We start from the raw sequence: 10,637 nt of genomic DNA on the forward strand, positions 1-10,637 counted from the left end.
CACACTCGCACACTTCCTGCTCGTCGCCCCTAGCAGGATCACACTTTAATGGCGCAATCAACATTATTAAAAGGTTACTGATAATAAAAGTCCTTGCTTTCTCTCTATTCCACTTTCTCGCCTGCTCTTCCTGCCCCACCCAACTGTGTAAGGCCTTGAGGATGAGGTGTTTGCTTATGCGTATGCGTAAGTACCTCGTTAGGCCCGTTAACAATGTCCAGGCCCTCTGTTTGTTCTCTCTTTATCTCCATGTGGTTTGTTTTCTGCTCTTCGTCTTTTCTCTTTTCATCTTCCTCTTTCCCCCGATGTGACATCTGTACCCCTGAAAAAAAAAACCTTCTTGTTGCTCAGTTTTCTCTTGGGGATTGTGCCTTTTATCTTTTCCTCGTATTAACAGGAAGCCTCACCTCATGTCTCCTTATCATGATGCATCAATGAGTCCTCTCTTCAGTACAGATTTCAACAAATGCTTCACAAAAATCACCATGCAAAGTGCCAAGTTTGGCCCCAAAAACACAATTGCTCAATTCTTCCTGCTGTGCAACAGAGCATGATAGCTGATGTAAACAGACAGTTTTATAGCTAAATATAGAGCCTCATTATTGCAGCTCGGGCACTGTGCGAGGCTCTCTGTAGCACCATGCCCAATTACCCCTGATCAATTCAGAGAGCAAACTCAAACAACTCCAACACCAACCTGATTTAAAAAAACACTAACTCTGCATTCAGAAGAGGCTAACAGGAACAGATTCACAGACATTCACATTTTCAGGTAGAGACTGTGTAGCTAGCATGGCCCAATTTATACTGGCTATGAGCAGATACGGAAGGTGATGAGAGGGATGTAGGTCATAAATAGTCAAATAAACAGCAGAATAGGTTATATTTATATTATTTCAATCCAGTAACCATGAATAAGTGTGACAGAGGGCACAGACTGTGTTATAAAATGTGACAAAACTGGTCAAATTAAATACACTGCATGCAATGCCAATAATTACGCTTATGATGGTGTTAGTGAGAAGCTATAGGCGATTATATTTTTGGTACATGTCATATTTTCTCCTGGTGGCCGAGCGGTTGCTTTCTCTCCCCATCTTTCCTGTCACTCTCAATACTGTCTAAAATGTCAAAAGAAAAAAAAAACATTTTAGAGATACGCAGTTTTCCTTAATTTAGCCTCCATATAGCCTCTGTATAATTCATTCCATACATGAAAGACATGTCCTCATTTGCATTCTGAAAGACTCAGAAGATAAAGAAGCAAGCAGACACAATTGTTGTTACTCATGAAAACAAACTTAAAGAGCACCCTTCTCTAAATCCTATCTGTATCCCACTTTTGTCTCTGACATTTCTTTACTCCTTGACATTTTCTGTTTCTTTCTCTGTGATGTAACTTGAATTCTCTCCTGCTGCCGTAATCAATTTCCCTTCTCTGTAGTTCTTTTCTTACAAGCCTCCTTTCTTTGTCTCCATGCCTCTTGTCTGACATTACCGTGTTTTAACCTTGCAAGCCCCTCATCTGCTCTCCTCCAGCCAGCGCCTGCATGCATGCGGTGGATGTAGTGTGTAATAGGATGGCACAGTAGGTGAGATTAAATTAGGCCAGTGTATGGGGATTACAAACCACTCAAAACCTGATCCCCTCCCACTCTCCGTAATCCAACCCTAATGAATATATCATGGCTGACACAGCAGATAAAGCGCCTGCGAGAAACTACAGTCACAACATCACCGAGACATGCAGAGGAGACAAATACAGACAGCCTGTTCACTTACACCACCTGCAGAACTCGAGGAAGCTGCATCTGTTCAAGTGTGTATAGATGCTCGTGTTTCATGCCCCATCTATTTTGGTATGGTTAATTCAAATGAAGTGTAGGTATGGAGTGGGGAAGAGCCAAGTGACACAAAATCAATACAGTTAAATGTAAACACTCCAAATAAATAAGCCTTTAGATGGATTCAGAACACTATCAAACCACACTGTGTTTCACTGTGAGACACTGACATGTGCCAATCACTCAATGTCAGGCATTACATTCAATTCAGCACACTTACTCTAATGCCTCAAAAAACACAGTTTATGTTTTTTGCATTCCCAGCTAAGCGTCTCTTGGCTGAAACATACCTTACATTGCTTCCCATCTTCTCAGTGCAATTTATAGACTTAATTAATCTACAGCTGAAGCACAAAGTTGCCAGACTGAATTTTCTGAGTTCCCAGGAACATCATCGTGATCAGTAAACTCTTAGTTGTGCTTCTGTGATGCAAAAGTTCAGGCTTTCATGGAGCAAACATGTCAACAACTGTCAACTGTGATAATGCATCAGTGCTAGAATGAAGAGGTCTTTCAGATGAACCTTCTCAACTTTGCTTTCTCAACAGTGACTTGCAGCTTCCACACAAAACAGTCAGGCATTGCTGTCCAGTCTGTCAAGCTGGTACCATGCAGTGGAAAAGGGCAAAATACTACCTGAGCAAAAGATGCACAGGTAGTATGAATGGTATGTGAGCCTGCTATTCCATTCACAGTCTATTGACTGACAGAATAAACCGTTTTTGCTAAGTTTAAGTTTTGGCAAAGGAAATAACTGGGCTAGGATGAAAGTCATGCCAAGGACATTGAGAAGCCCTGCTGAGAGGAAACTGACAAGAAAACACTCACAGGCGAAGAATAACTTTCAGTTTTGAAAAAGCCCGTCGAAAGTTTAGCACAACAGCATGATATGATTTAAAGCAAAGAAACAGTGCTACAGTAGCCGGCAGTACTGAGAGACATCATGCCCCCAGGTTTCATTAAAAATGCAGCTGGCCTCTCAGCTACAAATCAATAAATTAGTAAACCAATGCTGTCATGTCCCCTTATTAAACAGGCTGTGCAGTGTAATCAAAGCCAGTATGGTACAATGACACATAATCCCCCCAATGTTTCACAATATTGTCACGACTGAGATATTGTCCTTAACGTATAAACCTATGCGTAATAAAATCGTATTATAATGTTATATGCACAAAATTTGCCATATCAGAATTTACAAAAGCCTAGGGGAGGTTATATGGCGCTGTTGACTGTTAACTTAGCTGCTTTTAATCCACATCTGTAGTACTACCTATCTGTTGTTTTCTCACAGCAAAATATGTTAGAGGAAAAAAGGGAAAGCTTAGTATTTTAAATCTGAGACAATACTTTCCTACATGGACATTAAATACATTTATGAAATAACCAACAAAATGAATATTTTTGTCAAAAAGAATGTTAACTTAGCCTTAAGCTAGCTGCTGGTTCATAGCTAGTTTTAGCTAGTTCAGGCTAAGCGATGTCACAAAACACATAACTTTAGAGTTAAATGTTAAATAATAACATATAATTTCATGTATACTAACGTTACATAAAGCACAATAGATAATCTGTATAATTATGTCAGATTTACCAGCTTATATAAGGGTTTTGGTTTGTGTTCTGTTTTTGTCTTGTTTCAGTCTTGCTTTGGCCGGTTAATGTTTTTCATTCTTCTTTTGGCCGTGTTTGCTAGTTGTTGATTCACTCCCTGCCCCTGTGTTCTAGTTAGGGCTGAACCGCGATGTAATAAAACAAGATTTTCTAATCGCAAAGGCTGCGATTACACTCTGGTCACATGACACCCAAGCGGAAAGCAGTCTGCTAGTTGACGGAAAGCAGTCTGCTAGTTGACGGAAAGCAGTCTGCTAGTTGACGGAAAGCAGTCTGCTAGTTGATGCATCGTCTGCACGTCACGCTGTACCTTGTCTTCTTGTTCTACAATGGTCTTAAGCTTGACAGAAGCTGACACTACATACACTTTAGTGTCACACAGGGAATGAAAGTAGCAGCCACCGTCCGCAGGTAACTTGGTGGTGGTGGTGGTGGTGGGTGAAATCGTGGGGCCATCCGCGGCTTTGACTGAGAATTACTAAGCTTGTCTATTAAACTCGAGAGGCGACACTTGGTTTTATTAATCATTCATTAACTTTTTGAATTGAACCTCAAACTCAGTATTTTTTGTTTGCTTACTGGGATACAGAAAGATGGACTAAGAGATTTGAACTGAGATAAGGACGCGTTAATTGGTGGTTGAAGTGTGTGTATTGAGTGCTTACTGTATTAACACTGTGGTGAGTTAGTTTTTCTTGTGGTCTGTAGGTAGGCCGCCCTGATGATATTACATCATATTATTTAATGCCATGCCATGAATCAAATTATCTTTCTCATATTATTATAATTTGATATATCTTCTCCACCATTGCTCATAATAATTAAAATTCTACCTAATTCATCATAACACAAGAAAGAACAGTGTAGTTCTATCTATCTAATATTGTGTTGGTCATAGAATAAGCCTACACTGATTTATTGCTTGTCCATTTTGAATAATACAGAAGGTAAAGAGCTTAAAAATGAATCGCATATTAAATCACAATCGCAATATTGGTTAAAAAAAAATCACAATTAGATTATTTTCCAAAATCGTTCAGCACTAGTTTTAGTTGTGTTCTTATTTAGGTTTTGTCTGTTAGTTATGCATGTATTTTGTTGTATTCTGTTACTTTCGTCCTAGTCTGTTGTTGCATGCTTTACTTCCTGTTTTATTGTGAAATCGTGTCTGGTGTCAGTGTCTACTTTGTCCTGATTACCTGATGTGTCTCACCGGTTTGCTCCTTTCCTGCTCGTTTGCCCCTGTATTTAATGTGCTCAGTTCTGTTCAGTCCTTGTTTTGTGCTTGTTATATGTTGTGTGCTATACCTGCTCAAGCCGTGTGCCTGCAATCCTGCCATTTTGTTTGTTTTCCTGCATTTGGATTAGGCTACTTTGTCACTCCTGCCTGTTCTTTGGATTACCTTGGTTTGTTTGGACTTTGCCACTCATTGTAGTTTGCTCACCTTTGTGTTTTGTTTAATAAATTATAAAAATCAGCCTGCTTTTAAAAACCTGTTAACTACCTGAGCACATGGCCGATTTTGACAACTTAATTTAGAAAATTTGATTCAGGATTCTTTAGGCTGTTTACCTAGCTAACTATAAAATAACTGGGGGCTGTTTGAACTGCTACTAATGATGATGTTGATATTATATATAATTTACCTTTAAGATTAAATTAGTGTCGTTTCTGATAAAAAAATCTTGTAAGTTGGAAATAATTACAAGGATTGTGATGAAGATGAGCATTAACTCAAAGCCTATGTATTTGAATTTAAATAATGAATATTTTTATGTTGGAAAGAATTAACTTTCTGTGAAGCAGATACAGTACATAACTAAATGTTTAAGCTATTTTTACCCAGAAGCCAATGGACTTAGACTTACTTCCTGAATCTCAGCAATGTGGCATCTTCTCAGACATTAAATGAAAGGCAGTAATCCCACATTTCATGTATAGTTAATTCATTCATGAGAGCTTCTCATACTGGCCATAGTTCATGATGAGTCATGCACGCACACAAATGCACAGAGAAGCATCTTTCACGTTCAACAGAACACTTCATAGATGCAATTGGGAAACACACTGGACAGAGAGTACATTTAGTCCAATTATAGTCATTGATGTGGACAATAAAGCTCTTTCGTGGAGCTGACTGTGGTCCAAATTGAGTGATACTAAGGGGAATTCTATGGTTCGCTGAGACAGAGGCATGATTTTGTCAGAGACATAAAAAAGATGAGGAAAGCAAAAAGGTCAAACACTGAGGTTTGTATCTCCCCTAATTTATATTCAATCTTATGTGTAGCTTTATTGCTTTGCTGCTTTCCAGTCTGGTTCTTTATTTTAAATAATGTGAATGGAAAATAGTTTATTTACAGGAAATGGATTTTTTTTTTGCTCCGCAATAATAACTTAAAGTGAATTTTAAAAATGTATTCCCTCATTTTAAGATATTTTTTCTGGGCCTCCAATTTTGTTGGTAATTATTGGTTTGGCAGTAATTCATTTCTCTCCTGGTTTAAAGTAATATTCACTCTGGGGTTCCAGTTTTGTAATTGTAACTGCCAATATCATATTTGTTACCCAGGGGAATTCTACAATTTCTACTCTCTAGAACTGTAATAAGGTAATTCATGTGATGAAATTAAATTCATTTCCATACATGTTGCCTCTGTTTGTGCCCTTGTCTCCTCACAGGTTCAATTGTATAATAGGTTTGGATTTATGAGTCTTTAATTTTCTGAGAGCCTCTTTCTAGGGCTAATAGGAGCCTCTGTCATTATTTTGATTAAGACCGCAATGTGGGCTTCTTTGTCCATCACTGAGTGAATGTTGATATGACAAGTGAAACCAAAGAACTGCATAGTGGGAGGGTAGGGAAAACAATAGATACAGAGACAGAAAAGGAAAAAAAGGATTCCCTAGGTTGAAAGGTTTTCTATGGCTACCTCATAAGAGAGAATAGCACTCTTATTAAGTGATAACTGCAACAAGGTTGGTTCAGAGAAATGGCCGTGACAATCCTCTTCCACTTTGTCTCATCTCCCATAACAGCCTTTATCTGTCTGCCATCTCCTTACCATCCTGCTGCCTTTAAATTCAATCCTTTCCATCTTTAGGCTTTCCTCCCTGCCTGCCTCATTTCATCTTTGCAAATTTCATTCTCCCCTTTTGCTGGCTTCCTTCCCTCCTCCTCAGTTCTCTATAATCATTTACCCATGGTTGGGCTGTCAATCCATCTGACCCTTAGCTCCCTAAATCACCACAATGTATTCTCCACCAAACCCTGACAGCATGTCTACACGATCCCCCACTTGACACCCGGTGGGCTGACTCCCATCAAACACCCTCTAAGCTGCAACCGGGGGGAAAGGGGTGGGGGTCTCTCCATCTTGACAGCAACCTTGAGGCGCACATGCAACTGCGCAGACACACGTGCAGGGCATCGAAAAGACGCACACACACTGGAAGATAACTCAAAGCAGTTCACTCACAAGCCTTTGAATCAGCGTTTGTGAGTTTGTATCTTTACAACTATTATTCTCAAAGGAGGATAAAAAGAAAGCCAGAGATGAAACAGTTATTGTTGACACTTCAGTCTAGGAGATAGATCTCTCTCTTAACCCTTATTTTACCCTGTTGCTGCTTTAATGGCTGAATCCCCAGAAAGTGGCGAGTGTGGTCTTTGATCAGTAGCAGACGCTTAAGTAATCAGGCCAGGGAGGCAACATAAGAGAATCTTTCATTTGGCGCACTGCAACAGGATCTCTGCAGTGTATATTGTGTGAGTGTTTGTTTGTGTGTGTTGCAGAAGTTGTGCCTCTACAGATGTGTTTATGTTTGTGTGTGGATTTATCTGTGTTTGGTGAGCAGGTCTACTGGCAAAGGTGCCCTGGGGCTACAACAGGTTGCTGAGGAGCGAAGGGGCCAGTGCAGCACTGCTCTTCCCTGGAGTTGCTCCTAACTGGCAGATTGAGAGCAGATCGGTCCTCTCCTCCTACACAACACCAGCTCTGTACTTCAACTGCAGGACTAAAGGCATTTGGAAACAGGCCAAGCTCTGACATTATCATCCCATAAAAATGAATTAGCTAAAGCATACATTTCTGACCAGGGTTTTCTCTCATTATCTTCTTCAACTATAATCAATGTCATTATCTGTAAAGAGAATATTTAGAAATCCTCCTTTTAATCTCTTGCCTTTTATTTCTATGCTGCTTTCTTCTGCTACAGCCCATCCTCCCTTGTGACCTTGCCCTTTTCTATATCCTAGTTGATACCTCCTTCTCCCTCTCTCTACTCTCCTCAATACCTATAGCAAGGAACATGCATTAAAGGATGCAAAGCGCTTTGCCTTTCAAAGGGAAGTCCACCTTCTTCTCCTTCGCCTTTATCTTTTTTTATGTTGCTTACACAATTCTCCCCTGTCTTTTCTCTTATATTCATCGCAGATCCCTGTCCTTCTCTCCTCACATAAATCCCAGTTTCCATCCATCTCTTTGATGGAACAGCTCAATTAACCATCCGGCGTCAGAGGGGAGATTACATTCTGCACCATACTGTAGCGAGGGTAATCGTACACTCCAGGTCTAGCCAGCTACATCCCTGCTACACCAGCAGCTCCCAACCACGTCTAGAGATCCGGCTGCCACTGCCATACAAACCGCGCTGCATTAAATAGTATGATAATATGACCAGCAGTGGGTCTCTGGAGCATTGCTGCTACATAGAGGATGTACACACATGCACAAACACTCGTTCACTCCAGCACGCCCTCTTCAGCAGTAGCTGTATCTTGATCTATTGTGTGAATGTGTGCAGTGCAGTATGTTTATGGATGTTGTACAGATGGTAACAAGTCATTGTCAGGCGCAGCCCCTCCAGTCCCTTGACTGGGGTCATCTGGGACAAGCTGTAGGCTACTGAGGCATGGAGGGAGGGTGTGAGAGAGAGAGAGAGAGAGCAGGTTCCCTACACCGCAAGCAGACACGTGCACTTGCCTGATAGGAGCAGATGCACAAAGATATGTACATATCCAAATGCATTATGACATAATTTTATGAATCTTATGAATGAGCAGATGCACAAAGATATACTTAGCCAGAAAACACCAGACATGCACCAGCGCCCTACAGACGAAACACGCTCACAGCCTTTAGCAGCTGCTTCTGGCAATGCAGTTTTCTACATCATTAACACAACTGCTGGAACATTGTCTATTTTCTGCCGTTGGGTAGAGCAGATGTGTAACAGGCCGCAAAGGGTGACAGCAAGCAGCTGTATGGCATACAGCCAGGTGAGCGTCTCGTTTTCATGGCACACCTCCACAGTCTACTGCGATCGCTGCCCCACCCTTATTTGTACTTCCCCTGATGTCTCGTTCCGTATAGATATCTCTCTCACTCCCTGTCTCCTGTTGATCTGAATCTCTCTTTCTTTCTTTCTTTCTTTCCCTCTTCCAGTTCTTTTTTAATGCCTTCACTTTCATCCCTCTAAGCTCTGTATTTTGAGGTTACCCAGCTCTGTCATCGCCTTAGCAAAACAGACCTACTGCAGCTACAGGAGATAAGATTGGTAGACTAGAAAATTGTTGTAGTCTGCTCTGCTGTGCTGTTCACCATACAGCTGAGCTTCATCCCTACACATCAATGAAAATTATAGCAGTCCATTGCAATCAGGACCAGTACTTTACATTAAGCCACTCGGCTATTAGCTGGGGGAGGGGAATGTGAAGAGAAAACGAATATTCATATTAAATTAGCAAGGCAATGCACAGAATATGCCTGAGAAATTACTCTCAGTTTACAGAAGAATGCAATATGAATTGCAAAAGAGCTGATTTAAAGCCTTTTATATTTTTCACATTTGGTAGGAAATTGTAAAGGATGGCTGTTGGTACATTTTTGCTATACATTTATAGTAATGCAACAAATTAAAAGTGCAGTTCAAACACTTTGTAGTTAGAAAAGAATACACAACCTAAAATCACATTCATCTTTAGACAAGTAATCCAAAAGGCATCTAGGTATCCATAAACACAAATCCCAATTTTAAGCATATCAGATAATAACATATTGCACAAACTTATTGAGTAAATCTTGCAATCCGACCAATAAAGTGTTCAGTGAGGCAGTACAATGGCACACAGCACTGCTGTATATGCAGTATTAATGTCACAGGAGACCCTGTTGCATGCAGTGCACTGAATGTTCAATCATCAAGACAAACACACAAAAACAAAAGGAAGAACATTGTTTTTCTAATGGTAATCTGCACCAACAGGTTATCCATGACTCCTGGCTTTAATACTACAAATTTCTTTTTAACATTTCGAAATAATGCGGTGCTACAAGTGTAGTATAATTAATCACAACCCACTGAATTAAGATGTGTTTTGTCTAATTATCATTTTTCCAAACTAAGTGTGTTGAAATAGCTGGAATTGTAGAGTTTCCCTAAGCGTCAACGCACCTGATGGGGATGGGACAAACTGCTGGAGAGAAGACATGTAAATGAGGAGCTGTAAAAGGGATTTACATGAACCAGACTGTCATCTTTTACTGCCAGTGGAGGATGAGGCATAGGTGCGATTCCATAACAAGCTACCTCCACCTACCAACAGCCTAATTAATCTGCTCATCAGCTCTCCTCCGCTCTCTTTCTGTTTAATAACACACTGTCCATATCATCACAAAAAGACCCTCTTACCTTCACAATGATGCGCCTTTTGCACTGAAAACTCCTTGCGTCCTTTCCCCCCCTCGCTTCCGTATCTACTTGTGCCTTTTCTTCCTCTTCTCTATGAAATTGATTGTGCCCCTCTCCTCTCTGCTGATGCTGCAGTGATAGAAAAACACACCCTCCTCCGGCCGCTCTCTCTCTCTCCCTCCCTGACTCTCATTGGCTGCCTGTTAGAGGTGACATCACCCTTCTTCTCTGCCTCCTGCTTCATTCCCTCCTCCTCTGTTCCCTCCCTCGTTCTCTCTTCACCTCACTCACTCTGTGGATCCTGACCATTCCCCCCTATCTATTCCTCCCTCTGTCATCTTCTTGCTCCCTGTATACAGTCTGGTTAGTAGGTCTAGCTGCTCTTATTACTCCTCTTATATTCACCTATGTCGTGCCAAGCATGATAATGTATTCTGTACATTAGCATAGAGCACCTATAGCCTATGGCCCCTCAGCACTTCTAC

The 10,637-nt window shown here is 40.8% G+C and overlaps 1 protein-coding gene across 3 annotated transcripts in view; it reads right to left on the reverse strand.

The window, feature by feature from the left end:
• The window catches only part of l1cama (L1 cell adhesion molecule, paralog a), a 40,576-nt gene extending 30,284 nt beyond the window's left edge, over nucleotides 1–10,292 (reverse strand). For all 3 annotated transcript variants that reach the window (XM_038722579.1, XM_038722578.1, XM_038722577.1), the window contains exon 1: nucleotides 10,153–10,292. The gene's annotated coding sequence lies outside the window, so the exon portion shown is untranslated. The remainder of the gene's footprint in view (nucleotides 1–10,152) is intronic.
• Between the last annotated feature and the right edge of the window lie 345 nt (nucleotides 10,293–10,637).

Source organism: Micropterus salmoides, unplaced genomic scaffold (assembly GCF_014851395.1).
Source record: "Micropterus salmoides isolate LMB-PRFRI ecotype aquatic unplaced genomic scaffold, ASM1485139v1 Ms_hic_scaffold_16, whole genome shotgun sequence".
NCBI lineage: Eukaryota > Metazoa > Chordata > Actinopteri > Centrarchiformes > Centrarchidae > Micropterus > Micropterus salmoides.